Here is a 22,562-nt window from a genome sequence, read left to right as displayed (position 1 = left end):
TTTTAGTTCTCTTAGGCGTTGCAAATATTTTTCGAAGTTTATGTCCCTCGGCTCTGACCAAAGTCGGGGGGGTTGCGGCAAAAACATAAAAAAATATAAAAATTGAAATTGCAAGCCTAAGTTTCAACATTTTGATGAAAGAAGTGCTTTAAATTGCATTTTACAGGCGTACAGTTGCTTTCCAATCATTTGTTTTGAAAACATCGAGATATTGACGGATCTTTTTTTTTCGCAAAAAAAACAACTTTTCGTGGGACTGTACATTGGTATTTCATGAAAATTAAAAATGTTTTCAAAGGAGTTCAAACAAGCTGAATATGATTATAAACGCGGGAAAATGCATTTTAACTGGTTTTAAGTTGATGAAACTTTAATTTTCAATAAAATTTTGAAGTTTTTCGAAAAAAAAACAATAAATTTTTTTGCCCCCTGAAAAATATTTGCAACGGCCTTAGTTGCAAAAAACCCCGCAAGAGGAGGAAGGATAAAAGAGTACATTATTATGAAATCAATAAAAAGCAAAGAAAATTTTTTTTCCCAAGATCGACCAGTTCTATCAAAGAGTAGTCTAACTAGAATCTGTACTAGGTTGGAGCTGAAAATGGCCATCTAACCCCAATCCCCCCTGCACCGATAAAAACACGCAGAAAAATAAGGCATATTTGAGTCAACAAAACATTTTGTTGATTTTAAAATCAAGGTTTGTTTCAACGCAAAATCGGTGTTGATTATATTCAACAAGAAAAATGTTGAATCAAACTTCGTAAGGCTGATCGTATGAAACATACTTTTGTGCGTGAATATACAAGGAATATTTTTTCCGCTGATTCTAGATCATTTTTGTAACTGAAAATTGATAATAAAAACACTTTTCCATGTCTAAGAAAAAGAGGATCTCTAAAGAAAATTACAGAGCGGGTAATTTTTTTGATTAAGTTATGTTTTTTTCGGAAAAATTTTTTTCAAAAAAACATATTTTTTTATATTTAATATAAAATTAAAAAGAACTTAAATGACCTTTTCATAAAGTGCTTCGCTTTTAAGTTCAATACATTTTTAGTTATTTTAAAAAGATATAAAAAAACTGGAAAAAATATCTCAGTGTTGTCCAATCAGCCTTCGTTTGTTGATCACTCTCAAGAACGAATAACCCGATTTTCGATTCTGAAAAAAAATATTATGAAATTATCTGCTATTTCCGATACAAATTGTTTCAAAACATAAAACATGACCCAACATTTGAAATTGTCCTAAATAATTTTTTAAAGCCCTTTCAAAAAAAAGTTGGGATAATTTTATTAAAGTAATGAGCTTAAAACTGTAATTTTTAGAAATCATTCTAAACGAAATCATATCAAACTTTACGTAGATTTATCTCGAGATTTATCTGTAGGAGAGTTGTAAAAAAGGGTAATGATGTTTTTAAGAGTGCACTTTTTTTTCTCAATGCAAATTTCTGAAAATTTAAATTGGTTTGGTGAAATGGTTCTTTATGAGCACACAGCAAAAAAAAATCGTGGCAAAATTACATCTAAAAAGGGGTACATCATTTATGTCAGAAAAATTGTTCAATTTTACCTTTAATTATGTGTAAAATTTTTACTGGCAGACGCTAGGAAAAAATATCTCTAATCCCAAAAAATATCAAACCGGCGAAAGTTATATGGGATCATCCACAAACCACGTGGGCACTTTTCTGGATTTTACTTATTTTTATCCTGAAAATTTCATTACAGTCTCGATTATCCGAAGGCCTTGGAATTGGAAACTTCGGACAATTGATTAAAGATTTTTTTTTTCGTACTCTTATTTCTAATGGTCCAGCTTAAGTATGACCCCAAAACAACTGTTTTGATTCTCTCAATCGAGGCTTCGGACAATTAAGTTTGCACTATAATATTCGATTTCTTACAACAGTAAAAAACCTTTCTGACCATCCCCAATCTCTCTTACAATGTAGCAACGCCTCATTGTGCGCGCCGTCAACACCCGGTTGAGCGGGAGAGACAGAGAGAAGAATGTCCGCTCTATTTGACCGTTCTTCTTGTTTCTACAAACTCGCGACTGTCATCGCCTTTTGCATGTTCTTGTTTTTCCTCAATTTTTCCACTCTTTTTTTCGCCATCCTCCTCCAACAAAAGCAGAATTGTGTCAGGCTTCTGGAATGCTTTTATTTTATTTTTCTTCTTCTTCTGTTGCAACTAGCAGGGTTATCACCATGTACCATGCTAACAAGGCTAGGATAACCTTTTGGTTTGAGGGGGTGGTAGTGGTAAAACAGGAAGCTGGAAGTAGGATACAATGGCCACTGCATGAATGCTGAAACAGACAGGCCACTGACAGAAGTTGGTGTGATTAATTAAAGTGTATACTTTTTGTCTGCACTCTTCAAGAGCAAGAGAGGGAAAGGGTTACAGCATCCAACAAACACGTCAGAAATGGTGGGGGGGTGAGGTGAGCAGAGCAAATTGCATAACTTCAGGGGTAACCTTGGTACGTGTTTTTTTCTGCTGCTGAAGCCATAGTGGCGAATGAAGTCAAATGGCTTAAAGGTGGAAGCAAATTTCGTTAGAATTAAATTACACTTTCTCCAAAAAACAACTGGGACATTTCTAATATGTCGTAACGTTGAGTTATTATGACATCCATTTAGCACACGTGAATAGGTTCAGGGAGGGGTGTGGTCTCGCTACCACACATCCAAGTGCTAATCCAATTTAATTGCCATGAGAGCCGGGCCTGTTGGTTCTAATTGACACATTGTCCGTGTGGGTGTAATCTCCGAAAATACTTCAATTTCACACCCCCAGAGAGTTGAGTTGCAAGTGCTAGACCGTCACTTTGAACGTCATCCGAAACCCGCGGCATGCCAGCTCGAGCTTTTGGGGACCAGAATGGGCTTCCGGCTGTTTTCGCAGCTTGCAATGGGGATCTACTGGCAGCATATTGTGTGGTCGTGGTTCTGGTGTGGGAGTGATCGAATACCGTGGGGTGGAGTAAACTTGTAAATATGGTTCAAACTTAATTAATTATTAGTTAAAACATTATATTTCAACTACTAAGCTGAATGCAAATATTGAAATTTGAAAATTAAAAAAATCCCGACCAAAGTCACCCCATCGGACGCGTGACGCGTCCCACTATCGAAACCGCGAAATAGTTTGGTGCAGAGTCCTTTCTCCACTGGCAGCAGCAGTGTGGCCAGCACGAGAAGCCCTTAAATTTCGTATATAAAAAAAGATTTATGGTGGCATTATGGCGTGTGGTGTGACCATGGCCATCCGGCCAGAATGGACGATTCTCCCGTCGCGCGGAAAGCACAGTGAAACCCTACTCAGCTGGCACCCGCAAAACCCATCGACAGACAGTCAGCCGGGCTGAGAGTGGGTGTGTGTTTTAAACTATTTGGTCAATTTTTCGGCTGGAATCACACCGAGTAGTTTGCAGCAGTAGGGTGCGTCACAAAAGCAAAAAATTGAGCTAGATCGCATAGGCGGGCAGAATATCATAGTATCATGTCCACAGAAGCTCTCCTGAAAATTTCAGCCAATTTGGTCAAGAATCCGAGGTGCCCACTCGATTTAAAGTTTGTATTAGATTTTGGACCCGTTAGTATGGGGAAAACGACACTTTTTACATTTTATTGTCCCAAAAATCCAAAGTTGAACCAAATTACATTCTGAGCGACCTGTTTATAGGTTTTTATATGAGGAACAACTTTGTAGAACATCGCGAAACGATCTGAGCAGATCTGGCTTAGTTATAAGTGGTTTAAGTTAAGTTGTTTTCCCAGGGTCGAAGTCAGGATTTAAGTATAGCCTTTTTATCAATACGGTCACTGTGATTAGAGAAAAAAAAATCTGACAGGTGATGTTTTTGTTGACAACATTTTCATTCCAAATTGCAATTGAAGCAGAGTTGAGGTGAGGATTTAGTTCTTTCTAAGCTTTTCATCATACCTTGACCAGTTTATATTTTTTTAGGTCCTGCCGGTGTTCAGAGGTGGAATAGACACGCTGACCATGGAGATGATCCGAAAGGCCGAGGTCCGGGAGGCCGTGTTTGACCAATTTCAGATGCCTACCGTTGCGGGTGCCGGATTTGGATGTGGTTTAGCAACAGCAAGTTCCGTGAATTATATGATAATTGTATAAAGTAAACAATTTGAATAAATGCTTTGAACCTATAATTAGAGAACCTGCTCACGCTGCTGATCATAATTCCCCTTAGTTTTAGAATTTGTCAATAACTAATTCTAGTCCTTTATCTAACCCCAAACCGCACTTTGTGGCCAAAGTGGGTAAGTGCTCATGAGAACGACCAGCCTTTGACTCGCAAAGGTGATCAGTGAGTGTTGTACCAGTTAGTGATTTCTCCAGGTGCGATGTTCCAGGTGCCCGTGACTACACGGGAAGTAACCCTCAGATTGCCAGCAACTCGGTCTCAAAAGCGCTAACAATACCTTCTGCCTCGGATTATTTTGCACTCCTGACGATCCACAGCCACAATCTGTTAGAAAACCGGGTTTGGTATGGGTTAAAATCGGCGTTAGGGTCAGGATGAAGCCATCTTGACTTCCCAGATAGATCACCGACACTAACTCCTGCGCCCATTTTTGATGCCGTGGTCAAGCCTAGTCCGATCTATGTTTTGTAGCAGATCTGAGAATAATAAGGTAATTTAACGCTGTGTATCAACTTCAACACATTACGATTAAAAAACAAACAACTTTAATTTCCAATCCACAAACAAGAGAAACCCTAGCAAAACTTCGGCTCAGCTGATTCCACTTAATGAATCTGTCGGACCATCTCCATGGTCAGCGTGTCTATTCCACCTCTGAACACCGGCAGGATCTAAAAAAATACAAACTGGTCAAGGTATGATGAAAAGCTTAGAAAGAACTAAATCCTCACCTCAACTCTGCTTCAATTGCAATTTGGAATGAAAATGTTGTCAACAAAAACATCACCTGTCAGATTTTTTTTTCTCTAATCACAGTGACCGTATTGATAAAAAGGCTATACTTAAATCCTGACTTCGACCCTGGGAAAACAACTTAACTTAAACCACTTATAACTAAGCCAGATCTGCTCAGATCGTTTCGCGATGTTCTACAAAGTTGTTCCTCATATAAAAACCTATAAACAGGTCGCTCAGAATGTAATTTGGTTCAACTTTGGATTTTTGGGACAATAAAATGTAAAAAGTGTCGTTTTCCCCATACTAACGGGTCCAAAATCTAATACAAACTTTAAATCGAGTGGGCACCTCGGATTCTTGACCAAATTGGCTGAAATTTTCAGGAGAGCTTCTGTGGACATGATACTATGATATTCTGCCCGCCTATGCGATCTAGCTCAACTTTTTGCTTTTGTGACGCACCCTATTGCAGCAGTCATTAAATTATATTTGCAATGCGTTTTTTGGAGCGGGGTTGAAACTGGCAAAAGAAACCGCAGCGATTAATTTGTGCATTTATTTTAAATGCCTTATATTCAGATAAATTTATCAGATTTGAGTTTAACCTGCGGGAAGTTGTGGAGGCCAAATATGAATAATGTGTTCAAATTCCGGAAACCCTTAGCAATCACAGATTAAAACTAAATTTCAAAATTTGAGCTCCATCTTACCACGGGAATCTCTCCCCCTTAGCCCTTGAAGATTGTATGGGAAAAATCCTAAGGATATCCTCATGAGCTTCCATTTTCCATATCCAGAGTTTCCATTGTCGTTTCCATTCGTCCACTTTGAAGAATCATATAGAATATAGTAGTAATTTACCTTTTCAATGAACAACTTAACGAATCGATAAGGTTATCGTTATCGTCTGTTATCGACTGCAGCAAAGATAGTTCAATCGTTATCATTATCGGAATACGATCATTTTATCGGCGATAACTCATGAAATGTGACTTCCAAGCAAAATATTCCTTGACTTTAAAGTCTATTTTTTTAACATTTTTTAACCGTCATCAGGGGTGACATTGGGTCTGGAGGGTGAGTTTTGGTCATAATTTTCATAATTTGAAAAAGACACATCGGGACCATCCATAAATCGCGTAGACACTTTTTTGAAAATCAAGTTTTACATAAATTTTCACTGTACTTGAATTGTAAGTTTACGCACTTTTCTTCAAACATCGTAAGCTTTCATTGTTGATTTTATTATACAAATAATGAAAAATTAAAATTTTAAAAAATGAGGATCATTTTAAAATAACTCAATATAGTAAAATATTGCACATTATTTTTGATCTTTTAAGATCAATATTTAAAATTATGAAAATATTAGTATATTCCTGCTTTACACTAACAATTCTAATCTTAAGAAAATATTTTCGAAATGCTGCGTCGTTTGATACTCATTCCACAAATGATTATTAAAGTATTTCATGAAACTTTGAACATTTAATGCTAAGATATTCTAGTTTATCCAATTTTTTTTGCTGAGATAGAGCCGCTTGAAGAAAAAGAAACACGAAAATTGAAGTTTTCTAAATCTCACCAAAACAACCCACCATTTTCTAATGACGATATCTCAGCAACTAATGGTCCGATTTTCAATGTTAATACATGAAACATTCGTAAAATTTTCCGATCTTTTCGAAAATTTTTTTTTGATTTTTTTAAATCAAAACTAGCATTTTTAATAAGCGTAATATTCAATATTTTTTTCAAAAAGATCGGAAAATTTCACAAATGTTTCATGTATTAACATTGAAAATTGGACCATTAGTTACTGAGATATCATCATTAGAAAATGGTGGGTTGTTTTGGTGAGATAGAGAAAACTTTAATTTTCGTGTTTTTTTTTCTTAAGGCGGCTCTATCTCAGCAACCCTAGGTCCAATCTTGAATGTCTCTTAGACAATTTTATAGAAAATTTTCTGAACTTTTCAAAAAAATATTTTTAGAAATGGTCACTCATGGTCACTATTTTTAAAAATCGAAAAACTGCAAATATTTCGCTAAAATCAAGCTTTCGGTGGCTATATTTTGAAAACGGAGCCCTCTATCAAAAAATCTGTAAAGTACTTTTCGATTGCAAATTCAATTTTGCATTAAAAAATTATGTCAAATTTGTTTGTGCATGTAACTTCGATTTTTTCCAAAAATCACTATTTTTTTCAAAAATTTATAACGCGACGGCAGATTTTTTGACCATGTTTCCCTATGGCTCAAAAGTTGCGAATACGTATTTTGGGAAATTGAGTTTTAGTGAAAAAAAGTTGATTTAAAAAATCTGCTTTTTTTCGTGTACCTATTTTTTCCTAAAAAGTCCTCAACAATACCTACAACTTTGCCGAAGACACCAAATTGATCTGAAAATTCACTCAAAAGTTACAGTTGTTTGAATATTTACATACCATTTTTGTATGGACAGCTGCCAAAATTGTATGGAGACTTGTATGGGTGAACCAATGACGCAAAATAGCTTATTTGGTCATATGGAAGGCCCTCACAAAGTTTAAGTCAAAGCAAAAAATACAAAAAAACAAAAATGGTCGAAATCGGCCGATTTCGTTGAGATTTGCTCCAATACAGAAAATTGTAAAAAAATAGTGTTCAATAAAAATATATATTTTTTTAACTTTTTTTTGAGATTATCTTTGGCTGTGTTACATTTTCTATATTATAAGTACACGGATATAAATCCTGCAAGAAAATCCGGTAACTCTGTTTTGTTGAATTCGACAACATGGAAATGTTTCCAAAATCGTGAACATTTTTTTCGATTTCGAACAACAATATCATCGATTTTGAAAACATTTGCAGAAAAGTCGGGAAAAATGTTGATGATTTTGAAAACATTTCTATGTTGTCGAATTCAACTACACAGAGTAACCGGATTTGCTTACAGGATTTCTACCCGTGTAGGGTTAGTGAATTTCCACGATTTCGCGGATAGCTTGAAATTCGCAATTTCACAATTTTCGCGAATTCCTGATATTCAAGAATTTTATGAAAACAATAAAAACAAATTTAAAAAAAGAAAGGCAACACAATAGACAATGCTTTTAAATCTAAATTTTAGATGATACGTGATATTGGCATGGCACTCTTGAATTCCAGATTGTTAGGGTCCAATAAGCAAAGTTTTCAATTTACGCTTTTTGAGTGTTTTTGAATCCGCCTTCAGTCAAGGGAGTTCAAAAACACACAAACAGCCAAAAAAAGGTTTATTGGACCTAATCATCAAATGATACCAAAATGAGAAAAGTAAGACTGTAGTTAGACTAAATTTACATTTTATTTAATGATTTTGATTTTCCTTTTAAAAATTGCTCTGAATAAAAGGGGAGGGGGGTTTCATTTGATACAGAGTTTGTTGGGGTTGGTCCTTCTCACCGTGAAATTCGATAGAACCTGAGCAGCGTTCACCAGACCCCAACACGAACCGGTAGATGCTCCAGTTAGGGGGGGGGGGGGGGGGGTACACGTCCTGTGCACACCCGGAGTCGGTTTCCCAGGAACAGCAGCGGCCAATTCTTCCCAGAGTCCACCGAGGACTCGTCAGATCGCACCGGATATCGCACAGTAATAACTCGCGGGAATTAAGTAAAATAACCGAGTAAAAATCGTCACTTTATTAACACTTAACAACTAACAAAAAGTACAAGTAAATTGCGCTCGCAGCGCGGGCCAGAGGCCCTCCTGTTGGCGATCTCCTATCGGCTCAACTTGGTATATTGGACTGTGTGTGTTTAAACCTAAATCTCCTACAGATCATCTTCAACCCACAAGTCGATCCATATCACGCATATTAGCACCAAAATCCGGAGATAATGAGCTAATCCTAGGTGACGTCATTGATCTCTCCAGAGAGGATCGAAGGTATCAAAAGTGGTGAATATAAGTTTGACCAGGGGTACATCCAAGGGTGGATGCTACTCCCAAACAGAGTTGTTTTTGAAAACTTTTGTAGTAATTAATGTGCTCAGTTAATAACATGTTATAGTTGTAATGGAATTGTTTTAATTTGACTGTCATTAAATTTAAAACAAGATTTCCCAAACGAAATTTTATTTTAGATTAAATGACTCGGGCTTTGAAAAAATATATATATTTTTTTAATGTCAATCATATAATATTTTATTTTTTACCAAGTCCCGTGAAATTCCCACGTAATTGATGGTTTGATGTGATAGTCCTCGTGAAAACTAGAAATTTTGTGCTTGAAAAATCACTTAGCTTGGGAGTTTGAAAAAATATTTTAAAATTAGAGAGCCCTTTTCTTTTTTAATACAATAGCTGAAAATTCAAATTAATTGTACTTATGTATCGATTACACAACTCGAAATTTTTGAAGTTGATGTCAGTAAACGCATCAGTTTCGTCAAGGTATGATGTATTTGGGTTGCTTGAACACGCTCCAATCGACAGAATTGAATTTTATTGAATTCCCTGCAAATAAATAAAATTGTAAATTTGGGTCTAAATGCTATGGAATCATGTTAAACAACAATGCGTTCCCTCATATAAGCAACCATGCGCACACCCTTATTTTTGATACCCCCATAGATACGTGGGTGGCAGGGAATCCCTTAAAATTCAATTCTGTCGATTGGAGCGTGTTCAGGGAGCCCAAATCTATCATACCGTGACGAAACTGAGGCGTTTACTGACATCAACTTCAAAAATGCCAAGTTGTGTTAAAAAACCTGGAGCAACATTTGAAAAGGGCTCATTATTATTGCAACTATCCCTGAAGTAACTATTTTACAAAACCCGTTGAGAAAATGTTAGTTTGAGAGGCCATATATTTTTTTAATCTTAATGTTTAGTGAAAAACTTACTTATCGCGCTTATTTTTGCAATATAGAGCAAGCAATAAAATTATTATTGGTTTATTTTGGCTACAGTTTTCAATGTGAAATGTGAAAATCAAAAACAACATAAAAAAAATTGCATAAAGTGCAGCGTTTTCAAAATATGGCAAAAAGTTTGATTTTCATTAAAATTTTGATGTTTTTCGATTTTTTTTTTCAAAAGTTGCCCATGAGTGACCATTTCTCAACATATTATTGATCTTTGTTTAAATGCAAATGTTTAAAATTTTGTCTAATAAAAAAAAAACAAGAAAATTTATGTTTTCAATATATATATGGGTAATTCTCTACCAACTCACACGAAATCGGGAAAAGTTGCCCCGACCCCTCTTCGATTTGCGTGAAACTTTGTCCTAAGGGGTAACTTTTGTCCCTGATCACGAATCCGAGGTCCGTTTTTTGATATCTCGTGACGGAGGGGCGGTACGACCCCTTCCATTTTTGAACATGCGAAAAAAGAGGTGTTTTTCAATAATTTGCAGCCTGAAACGGTGATGAGATAGAAATTTGGCATCAAAGGGACTTTTATGTAAAATTAGACGCCCGATTTGGTGACATAGTCAGAATTCCGAAAAAACGTATTTTTCATCGAAAAAAACAATAAAAAAGTTTTAAAAATTCTCCCATTTTCCGTAACTCGACTGTAAAAAATTTTGGAACATGTCATTTTATGGGAAATTTAATGTACTTTTCGAATCTACATTGTCCCAGAAGGGTCATTTTTTCATTTAGAACAAAATTTTTCATTTTAAAATTTCGTGTTTTTCTAACTTTGCAGGGTTATTTTTAGAGTGTAACAATGTTCTACAAAGTTGTAGAGTAGACAATTACAAAAATTTTGATATATAGACATTAGGGGTTTGCTTATAAACATCACAAGTTATCGCGATTTTACGAAAAAAAGTTTTGAAAAAGTTACTTTTTGCGTTTCTCTTTGTTTCGTCGTCCGTGTCTGTCGCGGGTGACCATGAACGGCCATGATCGATGACGACCAACTTTTTAAAACTTTTTTCGTAAAATCGTGATAACTTGTGATGTTTATAAGCAAACCCTTATGTATATATATCAAAATTTTTGTAATTGTCTGCTCTACAACTTTGTAGAACATTGTTACACTCTAAAAATAACCCTGCAAAGTTAGAAAAACACGAAATTTTAAAATGAAAAATTTTGTTCTAAATGAAAAATGACCCTTCTGGGACAATGTAGATTCGAAAAGTACATTAAATTTCCCATAAAATGACATGTTCCAAAATTTTTTACAGTCGAGTAACGGAAAATGGGAGAATTTTTAAAACTTTTTTAGTGTTTTTTTCGATGAAAAATACGTTTTTTCGGAATTCTGATTACGCCATCAAATCGGGCGTCTAATTTTACATAAAAGTCCCTTTGACACCAAATTTCTATCTCATCACCGTTTCAGGCTGCAAATTATTGAAAAACACCTCTTTTTTCGCATGTGCAAAAATGGAAGGGGTCGTACCGCCCACCCGTCACGAGATATCAAAAAACGGACCTCGGATTCGTGATCAGGGACAAAAGTTACCCCTTAGGACAAAGTTTCACGCAAATCGAAGAGGGGTCGGAGCAACTGCTGTGTGAGTTGGCGGAGAATTACCCATATGAATTTCTGGAATATTTCTAGAGTTTTTTTAAAGATCCTATAAACATATGAAACACAATAGCTTATAGGACCTTTAAAAACACTCTAAAATCTTTAATTTTCTTCTATGTTCTTCTTTTATCCGCTCTATCTCAGCAACCCGAGGTACAATATTCAATGTTTGTCCCCTAAAACATATGAAAACAGTTCAAAACAATAAAAAAACAATTTTGGTAAACAGATTTCTGATGAAAGTTCATTTAAAAATCTGCAATTCGTTTTTTTTCTGAATAGCCCTTATAAATGCCTACACCTATGCCGAGGAATTGTATCAATCAGAAAACTCCTTCAAAAGATGCAGATTTTTGAATATTTACGTTCCATTTTTATATGGACAGCTGCCAAAATTGTTTCGAGACTTCTATGGGTTCACCAATGACACAAAATGGCTTCTTTGGTCATAGGAAAGGTCTTCGCAAAAAAGATTTTCGGAATTCGGGAAGAATTGCTCCTTTTTTCATTTATTTTTAAGTCAATTTTTGGTTTATTTAAACTGTTTATTTGATTAGTTTGATTTATGAACTTTTTTGTTGCTCTTTGTTCAATTAATGTTTTATTGCTTATATAGATCATTACTCGATGATAATTTCAGCCTGACATACAGCAATTACTTATCATTAAACATTCATGTCCGAGCAAACACTGACACCAGAGGTGTCGATTGAATTAATTTAATTATGTTGCTGATCCATGTTTAATTATGTAAAACAGTGCTCGTCGAGTTCTAGGAAAAAAAGTAAATAAATCGAGGAAAACCCCTACAAGTGTAATTTAAAGTGAGCTACCAAAATGAGTGCACCGATTTCCTGCAAGCATCGCCCAAGTTGCGAAGGAAAAATTGCGTAAAAAGTCTGGGGGGCAGCCCAAAAGGTTCGACAACCACTTGTGTGTAGTGAGCAAAAAAAGGAGAACGCATCAACTGCGTTGAATTTACCACCCCTTGAAACGGATCAGCACCCAGCTTCACATTGGAATACCAAGAGCAGCAAAGTTGTGCGTGTTCGCACAACGAAATCAAACCATCGTGCTTCAGGTAATTTTTGCGATTATTATTCTGAGTTTTTTGTAGTTCCATGCTTTGAGCTGTAGCTTTGCAATCGCCTGGATTTATGCAATTCGTGGGAATTTTGTACAGCTATAACGCCCACATGTAGACTGCGTTCGCACCGGTTAACAGCTCCATCTGGGGAGGGGAATTCCTGCAACATGTCGAATGCATCGGATTTGCTTTCATTAGAGTCACAAATTGAATCTGGTTCTGCACAGGACGTCAAAGCAACCGCAGCGTTAAAATGTGCATGTTGTGCAACTTTTCAAAGCCATCGAAAACTGGATTTAGTTCGGCCAAAGAGCATAACTGCAAATATATTCAACGCCTACATTTGAATGTGCATTATAAAAAAAAACTGTCGAACTTTTTTCAAACCGATGCCAGGACTGAATTCGAAGACGATGGCAAAAATCCCCCCAAATGTCTTTTTCGCAGCCAACGTCAAGGTCCTGTGACATCTCTCCCATGAAAAGTAGAACTTACTGCATTTTAATGGCAAACTGGAAGGAAAAAAAGGAAAAGTTGCAAGTCTGACTTGCCAGGCATCAAGTTCTTGGTGTGGCAGTGTGTGAATAAGAAAATATGGCGTTTGAGCAATGGTGCCAAGTTGTGTTAATTTAATTGTTTAAACATAAAAAAATCTGTTAGAAAATTACTTTAAAAAAAAAACAAAGCAATCCACTTTAACGACCCCCGGGACTTTGGTGGGCTCTGTTGCAAGTTTCTGCTCATTTCTAGGCGTCCGAAGTCCGAAGTAAACGTCCGACCGACGTTTTACTTCCCCATCCGATAGAAGGTCAGGAGGATAAGGCGGGAATCGAACCCACGCCCCACAGCAACTTAGGGATCGGCAGCCGAAGCCGCTAACCACCGCGCCACGAGGCCCTCGAATTACTTTAATATACATTTATTAATAGCAAGATTTGAAGATTTGAAGATTTGATGATTTGAAGATTTCAAGATTTCAAGATTTTAAGATTTCAAGATTTCAAGATTTCAAGATTTCAAGATTTCAAGATTTCAAGATTTCAAGATTTCAAGATTTCAAGATTTCAAGATTTCAAGATTTCAAGATTTCAAGATTTCAAGATTTCAAGATTTCAAGATTTCAAGATTTCAAGATTTCAAGATTTCAAGATTTCAAGATTTCAAGATTTCAAGATTTCAAGATTTCAAGATTTCAAGATTTCAAGATTTCAAGATTTCAAGATTTCAAGATTTCAAGATTTCAAGATTTCAAGATTTCAAGATTTCAAGATTTCAAGATTTCAAGATTTCAAGATTTCAAGATTTCAAGATTTCAAGATTTCAAGATTTCAAGATTTCAAGATTTCAAGATTTCAAGATTTCAAGATTTCAAGATTTCAAGATTTCAAGATTTCAAGATTTCAAGATTTCAAGATTTCAAGATTTCAAGATTTCAAGATTTCAAGATTTCAAGATTTCAAGATTTCAAGATTTCAAGATTTCAAGATTTCAAGATTTCAAGATTTCAAGATTTCAAGATTTCAAGATTTCAAGATTTCAAGATTTCAAGATTTCAAGATTTCAAGATTTCAAGATTTCAAGATTTCAAGATTTCAAGATTTCAAGATTTCAAGATTTCAAGATTTCAAGATTTCAAGATTTCAAGATTTCAAGATTTCAAGATTTCAAGATTTCAAGATTTCAAGATTTCAAGATTTCAAGATTTCAAGATTTCAAGATTTCAAGATTTCAAGATTTCAAGATTTCAAGATTTCAAGATTTCAAGATTTCAAGATTTCAAGATTTTAAGATTTCAAGATTTCAAGATTTCAAGATTTCAAGATTTCAAGATTTCAAGATTTCAAGATTTCAAGATTTCAAGATTTCAAGATTTCAAGATTTCAAGATTTCAAGATTTCAAGATTTCAAGATTTCAAGATTTCAAGATTTCAAGATTTCAAGATTTCAAGATTTCAAGATTTCAAGATTTCAAGATTTCAAGATTTCAAGATTTCAAGATTTCAAGATTTCAAGATTTCAAGATTTCAAGATTTCAAGATTTCAAGATTTCAAGATTTCAAGATTTCAAGATTTCAAGATTTCAAGATTTCAAGATTTCAAGATTTCAAGATTTCAAGATTTCAAGATTTCAAGATTTCTAGATTTCAAGATTTCAAGATTTCAAGATTTCAAGATTTCAAGATTTCAAGATTTCAAGATTTCAAGATTTCAAGATTTCAAGATTTCAAGATTTCAAGATTTCAAGATTTCAAGATTTCAAGATTTCAAGATTTCAAGATTTCAAGATTTCAAGATTTCAAGATTTCAAGATTTCAAGATTTCAAGATTTCAAGATTTCAAGATTTCAAGATATGAAGATTTCAAGATTTCAAGATTTCAAGATTTCAAGATTTCAAGATTTCAAGATTTCAAGATTTGAAGATTTGAAGATTTGAAGATTTGAAGATTTGAAGATTTGAAGATTTGAAGATTTAAAGATTTTAAGGTTTGGAAGTTTTGAAGATTTGAAGATTTGAAGATTTGAAGATTTGAAGATTTGAAGATTTGAAGATTTGAAGATTCGAAGATTTGAAGATTTGAAGATTTGAAGATTTGAAGATTTGAAGATTTGAAGATTTGAAGATTTGAAGATTTGAAGATTCGAAGATTTGAAGATTTGAAGATTTGAAGATTTGAAGATTTGAAGATTTGAAGATTTAAAGATTTGAAGTTTTGAAGTTTTGAAGATTTGAAGATTTGAAGATTTGAAGATTTGAAGATTTGAAGATTTGAAGATTTGAAGATTCGAAGATTTGAAGATTTGAAGATTTGAAGATTTGAAGATTTGAAGATTTGAAGATTTGAAGATTTGAAGTTTTGAAGTTGAAGATTTTAATATCTGACACCCCTTCCTGCAATCTTTTTCCTCGATGGATCCTCAACCCGTCCATGCATTTCGATTAGCTGTAGCTCTTGAAACTGGCGAGAAAAATCGTGTAACGGAAATTTCCCCCAGGCGCAGGACCCTCCATGAATAGGGTGCAATTAGCACTGAATGGTCCTTCCCACTAATGCTAGACCCTGAACTTGGAAAAAACAGCTTCTCCTCAGAATTTCTCTCTCGTCAGAAAGTATACACTATAAACACACAGACACACAAACAAACATCTCGGAGCATAATCTGAGCAGCTTTGAGCAGAAAAGTTCATCCGTTTGGTTGGCCTTGGCCGTGTTGCCAGTTATTGCCACCCACCCCCTCAAGCGAACGACGGTTGAACTTTTTTGAATGTTGAGTGGTCACCTCTTAAGCTCTCTCCTAACGTTTCTACTTCAATTGAGAACACAAGCAAACTTGCTAATGCTTTCAGGAAAGTTGCCCAATTTAGAGGGAATCACTTTTTTATTTTCGTGGCAACTTCTTAATTCTTCAACGGCAAGACAAAACTCTGCGAGCAACTCAATTTGTCAAGATTTCTTCAACGAAAATCTACGGCGACGATTTAAATTTCATTCTACCCCCGGAAAATCATTAGCTCAATCACTTGAATGGGCAATAATAATTTAGGAAATGGCACAATTTAGCGCAAAACCCAATTCCAGGAGCTGCTCCGTCATGAGAGAGACAGTCGCCAACCAATGCAATATGTGGCCACACTCGCTAATGAAACCACAGCGAATTTAGTTCGATGGGGCTTCGCTGAGGGTGTGCGGGCTGGAAAATAATTCAATTTCCTCCATTCGACCGCCAACATAGCCGACGACCGTTATGCGACACGTCCACTTGACCGATTCTAGGAGGGGGGGGGGGGGAGACCACAGGCATTCCCCCCACCCCCTTTGCATGTTTGCCCGTTATGTAGTGCGTGACGAAGAATCAATGATGCACGGAGGGAAACAAGCTTAACTAAGCGATGACAGTTTAATTAGGGTGATTTGTGAACGACGTCGGGCGTGCTGTCAGGCATGGAAATTCTTGACAATTGATTGATATTTCCAATGATTCCCTTTATTTCATGTTGATTGATTTCACCTTGCGCTACAAGTTCTAAAACGTGATTTATAACATTTTTTCGTGTTTTTGCCTTTGAGCTGATTTTATAAGTCACGTGAACTAGGGTGGTCCAAATCCGGGCTTTCTGGAGGCTACCTCCTGAAATCACTAGACTAAATTCCAAATTTGAGCTCATTCTGACTAAGGGAACTCCTCCCTCTAATCGCTTGAATTTTGTATGAAAAAAAAATGTCAAAATGTGTGGAGAAAAGCAAATGTTTCCTTTTTTAACCTGTGGAGGGCGCAATAGTCGTCCAATCTTTATCAATTCTCAGATGTAGGATCTTCATTAAATTTAAAACAAATTTCCCAAAGACACCGTATTTCTAGGATTTTTTGCTGAAAAGTTATTAGCTTCTGAAAATGACCATTTTTGCGCAGACGGCTTTAAGGGGCCGGGACCTAAAAACAATTATTTTTAAACTCACGTGCGTGCTAGGTTGCCTGCCTGCCTGCCTAGCAATGCACCTGTTATGTTGCCCCTTTGAGACAGGCGCGCAAAAATGTTCATTTTCGGATGCTAATAATTTTCCAGAAATTTGCGCCTTTCAAATATGAAAATGTTGATACCCAAACATGCATTTGTTTAAATATGTTTAAATTTTTAAGTTATTGCAGATTTAGTAACAAAAATAGTTGATTTCCGATTGATCCACACGGGATTTTTTCCGTTTTCGTCAAATTTCCGTTTTTGCGCACGTCAAAAAACCCAGTTTTTTTTTGTCAAAAAAAACTCGTATCTCGGAACCCATTCAAACCCATTCGCCATTTTTTATATGTTATGATTTTTTTTCTAAAATTGGTTGAAATGGTGTGGAGTTATGATTTTTTGAAAAATGTGGTTTTTTGCGAAAATCGAAGAAAATTTACATTTTTCGGACCACCCTAACACGGCGAAGGTCACCCTAATGGCCAAACAAAAATAAATATGGGTCTAATTATTTCGACCAAGAAACCTCCAGAAAAAAAATTGAGCCTGATCGGAGAACTTTTTTTTCGAATTATGCTTTTTCGTGAAAAAAAATCAGTAACTACAGATTTAAAACAAATGCTTTTAATTGAAAATTTCAACAATTGAGAAATATAATTATGCTTAAATATGATTAAAAACCTTAAATCTGCCGTTTAAAATTTAACTAAAAATAATTCAAAATAATTGTTCTACGTTTTCAAATTATCAGTATAAATTTGAAAAAAATTAAAAAAAATGCAAAACTGTAGCACTTTATGACACATTTCACAAACTTTTTCTTTGAAAATTAGTAATTTTGGATTCAACACTAATATTTCTAGCTTATTTTTCAAAAGATCCTATGTATAAAGGAAACCCATGGCATATTTCTTGTCTTGAAAAAGTAATCTAGATTTCAATTGGGCGCTATTTTAAATAACTGTTTAAAAAACATCAAAATATTTTTGGATCTTGACATTTTTCAATTGTTTTATTTTTTAACATTGGAAATAGAACTGAGCAACTCTCTACGAAATCAGCCGATTTCGACCATTTTTATTTTTTGTATTTTTGTATTTGACTCAAACTTTGTGGGGCCTTCCCTATGACCAAATAAGCTATTTTGCGTCATTGGTTCACCCATACAAGTCTCCATACAATTTTGGCAGCTGTCCATACAAAAATGGTATGTAAATATTCAAACAGCTGTAACTTTTGAGTGAATTTTCTGATCAATTTGGTGTCTTCGGCAAAGTTGTAGGTATTGTTGAGGAATTTTGAGAAAAAAAGTTACACGGAAAAAAATATTTGCAGATTTTTTAATCAACTTTTTTTTTACTAAAACTCAATTTCCCAAAATACGTATTTTTTTTTATTTTCAAGATTTTTTGATATGTTTTAGGAGACAAAAATCCGCAACTTTTGAGCCATAGAGAAACATGGTCAAAAAATCTGCCGCCGAGTTATGAATTGAATATTACGCCCAAAATATTTTTTTCGAAAAGATCGGAAAATTTCACGAATGTTTCATGTATTAACATTGAAAATCGGACCATTAATTGCTGAGATATCGTCATTAGAAAATGGTGGGCTGATTGGGTGAGACTCAGAAAACTTCAATTTTCGTGTTTCTTTTTCTTTAAGCCGCTGTATTTCAGCAACCAGAGGTCCAATCTTCAATGTCTCTTAGACAATTTTATAGCAAATTTTCTGAACTTTTCAAAAAAAATATTTTTAGAAATGGTCACTCATGGTCACTATTTTTAAAAATTGAAAAACTGTAAATATTTCGCTAAAATCAAACTTTCGGTGGCTATATCTTGAAAACGGAGCCCTTTATCAAAAAATCTGTAAAGTACTTTTCGATTGCAAATTCAATTTTACATTAAAATGTAATGTCAAACTTGTTTTTGCATGAAACTTCGATTTTTTCCAAAATCACAATTTTTTCAAAAATTCATAACTCGGCGGCAGATTTTTTGACCATGTTTCTCTATGGCTCAAAAGTTGCAGATTTTTGTCCCATAAAACATATCAATAAATCTCGAAAATCAAAAAATACGTATTTTGGGAAATTGAGTTTTAGTGAAAAAAAAGTTGATAAAAAATCTCCAAATTTTTTTTTCCGTGTACCTATTTTTTTCTCAAAAGTCCTCAACAATACCTACAACTTTGCCGAAGACACCAAATTGATCAGAAAATTCACTCAAAAGTTACAGCTGTTTGAATATTTACATACAATTGTATGGGTGTATGGGTGAACCAATGACGCAAAATAGCTTATTTGGTCATAGGGAAGGCCCCCACAAAGTTTGAGTCAAATAAAAAAATACAAATAAAATCCATTTCCAGTTTTGGTAGAGAATTTCTCAACTATTAGTTGCTGATGATATTGACATTAGAAAATAAGGAGCTTTTTGGTTTAGACTTTTAAAACTTTAATTTTCCTTATTGTTTTGCTTTCATCCGCTGTATGTCAGCAATCAGAGGTCAAACCGTCGATGTTTCTTAGGCAAAATTGTAGGAAATTGTCTGAACTTTAAAAATATATTTATATATCACAAAAACTGCAATATTTTATCTAAATTCTAACATCAACTTTTATTTAAAGTTTGTTTGAACGCTGTAGTTAATGTCAAAACAATTAAATTAAATAAAATTATAAGATTACGAAAAATGCGAAACATTTCATGTGAAATATTTCATAGTCGTCCGAAGCACCGGGAAGGCAAAGCAGAAATTTATGGTTTTGATTTCCTTAAATTTGAGCAAATTTTTATATAAAATATCGATTGTTTTGATGTTAACAGCTTATTTAAGACCTAAAGAGTGCCATTCACTAACATTTAAGTCCAAAATTGTGCGATTCATTAGAAAAACGAGTATCCAGAATTCGAAGCAAAAGTGTCCGGATTTCGAATCAGCTTTTATCAGTGTCCGGGATTTGAAACGCAGCAAATCGTTTTTATTTTCAAATTCTGATGAAAAATGGTTAGAAAATACATATTTTGCATGCATTCTCCTAAAACTGCCTGTTAATACTACATCCGGATGATATTTCTACATTTCCAACTTATTACATGGTTTTTTGTCAGCTTTAACAAAAATGATATGATACTAAGTGTCCGGATTTCGAATCATGACGTTATAAAGACTTGAATGCAAATGTCTGGAGCATCAGTCTCCTATCGGTGTTCGAATTTTAGACGATTAGACCCCCTTTCAAAAAATCTGTTTTAATAAATGTTTCTCCATCTTGCAGAGATTTTCAATTGACTCTAAAAAATCACTCAACTCAATTAAATTACTTACCAAAGACTTGATATCAATTATCCTACTGACAGTGTCACTCCAGATGCAGAACTTCATTTCCGTTAATCAATCTTTTTTCTCACCGTGCACCACACGAAACACGTGGTTCCCAGCAGCATCGCCACCGACGTCGTCGCTCGTTCTTGGCCTTTTCGGTCAGACGGAGTCTCGCTGCTCGCTTTAATTGAATAACGGCAATCACATCGACATAATTTAATTGATCCAATAAAGGAGCCCTGGTCCAGCATCGTGGGTCGGCGGTTGACCAGACCACCTTCCCTTCCCCTGGGACTGGGGACATGAGCGTTATGCTGCTGCAACCATGGGGGCAAGTGACATCGCGTGTTGATCCCACGACGCAAATTTGCAAGTCAACGTTTGACGTTGGTTCCCAGGTTGACGAGGATTTATTGTTTATTGTGGCCCCTGGACGTCAACTTGGTGACCTTTTCCCACCCCTGGAGGGGGGGGGGGAGAAAGGGTTGCCAAACGAAGATAAACGACACCCCGGAATCATCGGTTTAGAGGAATGGACTGGCCGACGGCAAGTCTCTCGGGAGGGTGTTGGCACAATTGGAACTGATTTACAGTTTGTAACTGTGGAAAAAAATGATGCACCAGAAAGTCTCCAGGGGATTCAATTAGTCGTGATTTTAGCTTTTAGCGTTGCGTACTTTATGCATGAAGCCTTATCTGAAATGTGTTCAAAATTTCTTTGACTCTGACCTCGAAATTGCATTTTCTTTTTTTAAATTATTCAATTAAACCTTGGAAACCATCAACTTTTTTGCATTTCCACACATAATCCCTTCTGCTTTCCCGAGCATGGGTAAATAACAAGGGAAATGCGTAATAATACCTTTCTCTGGTATCAATACCAAATTTTGGTATTCCTGGACCCTTTAAAATTTGTCTTAAGGATTATGCAAGAGCAAAATGTCGTATCATACCAATTTAAGGTATTGTTTTGATATTGCAAAATTGCAGAATTTGTCAATGATCGAACACCACATTTTGGTATTCTTTTGGTATTACAGTATTTTATCAAATTCCTCTGCAACTATGGGAAAATTTTGACCAGTTTTGACAAAATAATTAATTTTGCGCTAAAATCATGTCTCAAAGCGAATGCTTTCATTCAAAATCGGAAATTTCAAACTTGATTTTAAACACTTTTGATATACCCCCTACAGAAATGACTTGAAATTGTGGAAAATTTTCTAAGTCAGGATGGCACATTTTGGTATTATTTTGGTATTTAAGTATTTTATCAAATTCCTCTGCAACTATGGGAAAATTTTGACCAGTTTTGACAAAATAATTAATTTTGCGCTAAAATCATGTCTCAAAGCGAATGCTTTCATTCAAAACCGGAAATTTCAAACTTTATTTTAAACATTTTTGATATACCCCCTATAGAAATGACTTGAAATTGTGGTAAATTTTCTAAGTCAGGATGGCACATTTTGGTATTATTTTGGTATTTAAGTGTTTTATCAAATTTCTCTGAAACTATGGGAAAATTTTGACCAATTTTGACAAAATAATTAATTTTGCGCTAAAATGATGTCTCAAAGCGAATGCTTTCATTCATTCCCCTACAGAAATGACTTGAAATTGTGGAAAATTTTCTAAGTCAGGATGGCAAATTTTGGTATTATTTGAATATTGAAAGGTTTCATCAATTTTCTCTAAAACTATGGGAAATTTGTTAAAAAAATTTTACGAGTCAATTAATTTTGCGCTAAAATGACTTGAAACCCAAAAATGTTAAAGATGATTTTAAAAATTAGTGTGATATACCCACTAATATTTTTTTCAAAACGTTGAAATATCTCTAAGTCGGGATAACCAAATATTTTGAAAAACGAGTCAATCGACAGATTAATGAATTTTGGTGAATTTCAATTCAGTTTCATTTTAATAATACTTATTTTTCAATCTTGTTATTTTTCAGAAGCTTCAAGAACTTCAAGCACAGGCCGTTCATCAATGACAAATGCATTCGGTGTGGTGAAGAATATCACTAAGAACAACATGGAATCATCAGGTGAGTAGATTTGGCTGTTGCATATGAATAATTTCCGTTTTTTCACTGCAACTGCAACTGCTGCACTAAAAATGGTATGAAAATATCAAATTTTGGTATTACTTGTTCAAATACCAGCGACCATAATGTGCTCTTGGTTGCCCAGTAATAGATGGTAAAATACCATGAAATCATACCAAAATTA

At 34.9% G+C, this 22,562-nt stretch overlaps 1 protein-coding gene across 7 annotated transcripts in view; it reads left to right on the top strand.

Annotated features, from left to right (window-relative positions):
• LOC6032945 (protein rolling stone) overlaps nucleotides 1–22,562 on the top strand; it is a 130,698-nt gene that overhangs the window by 23,305 nt on the left and 84,831 nt on the right. For 6 of the 7 annotated variants that reach the window (XM_038252231.1, XM_038252230.1, XM_038252227.1 and 3 more), the window contains exon 2: nucleotides 12,208–12,529. The exons of the other annotated variant lie outside the window; for it this stretch is intronic. The gene's annotated coding sequence lies outside the window, so the exon portion shown is untranslated. The remainder of the gene's footprint in view (nucleotides 1–12,207; nucleotides 12,530–22,562) is intronic. 7 annotated transcript variants of the gene reach the window in all.

Source organism: Culex quinquefasciatus, chromosome 2 (assembly GCF_015732765.1).
Source record: "Culex quinquefasciatus strain JHB chromosome 2, VPISU_Cqui_1.0_pri_paternal, whole genome shotgun sequence".
NCBI lineage: Eukaryota > Metazoa > Arthropoda > Insecta > Diptera > Culicidae > Culex > Culex quinquefasciatus.
Note: the sequence above shows the minus strand (reverse complement) of the source record. Positions and strands in the feature narration are given on the sequence as shown.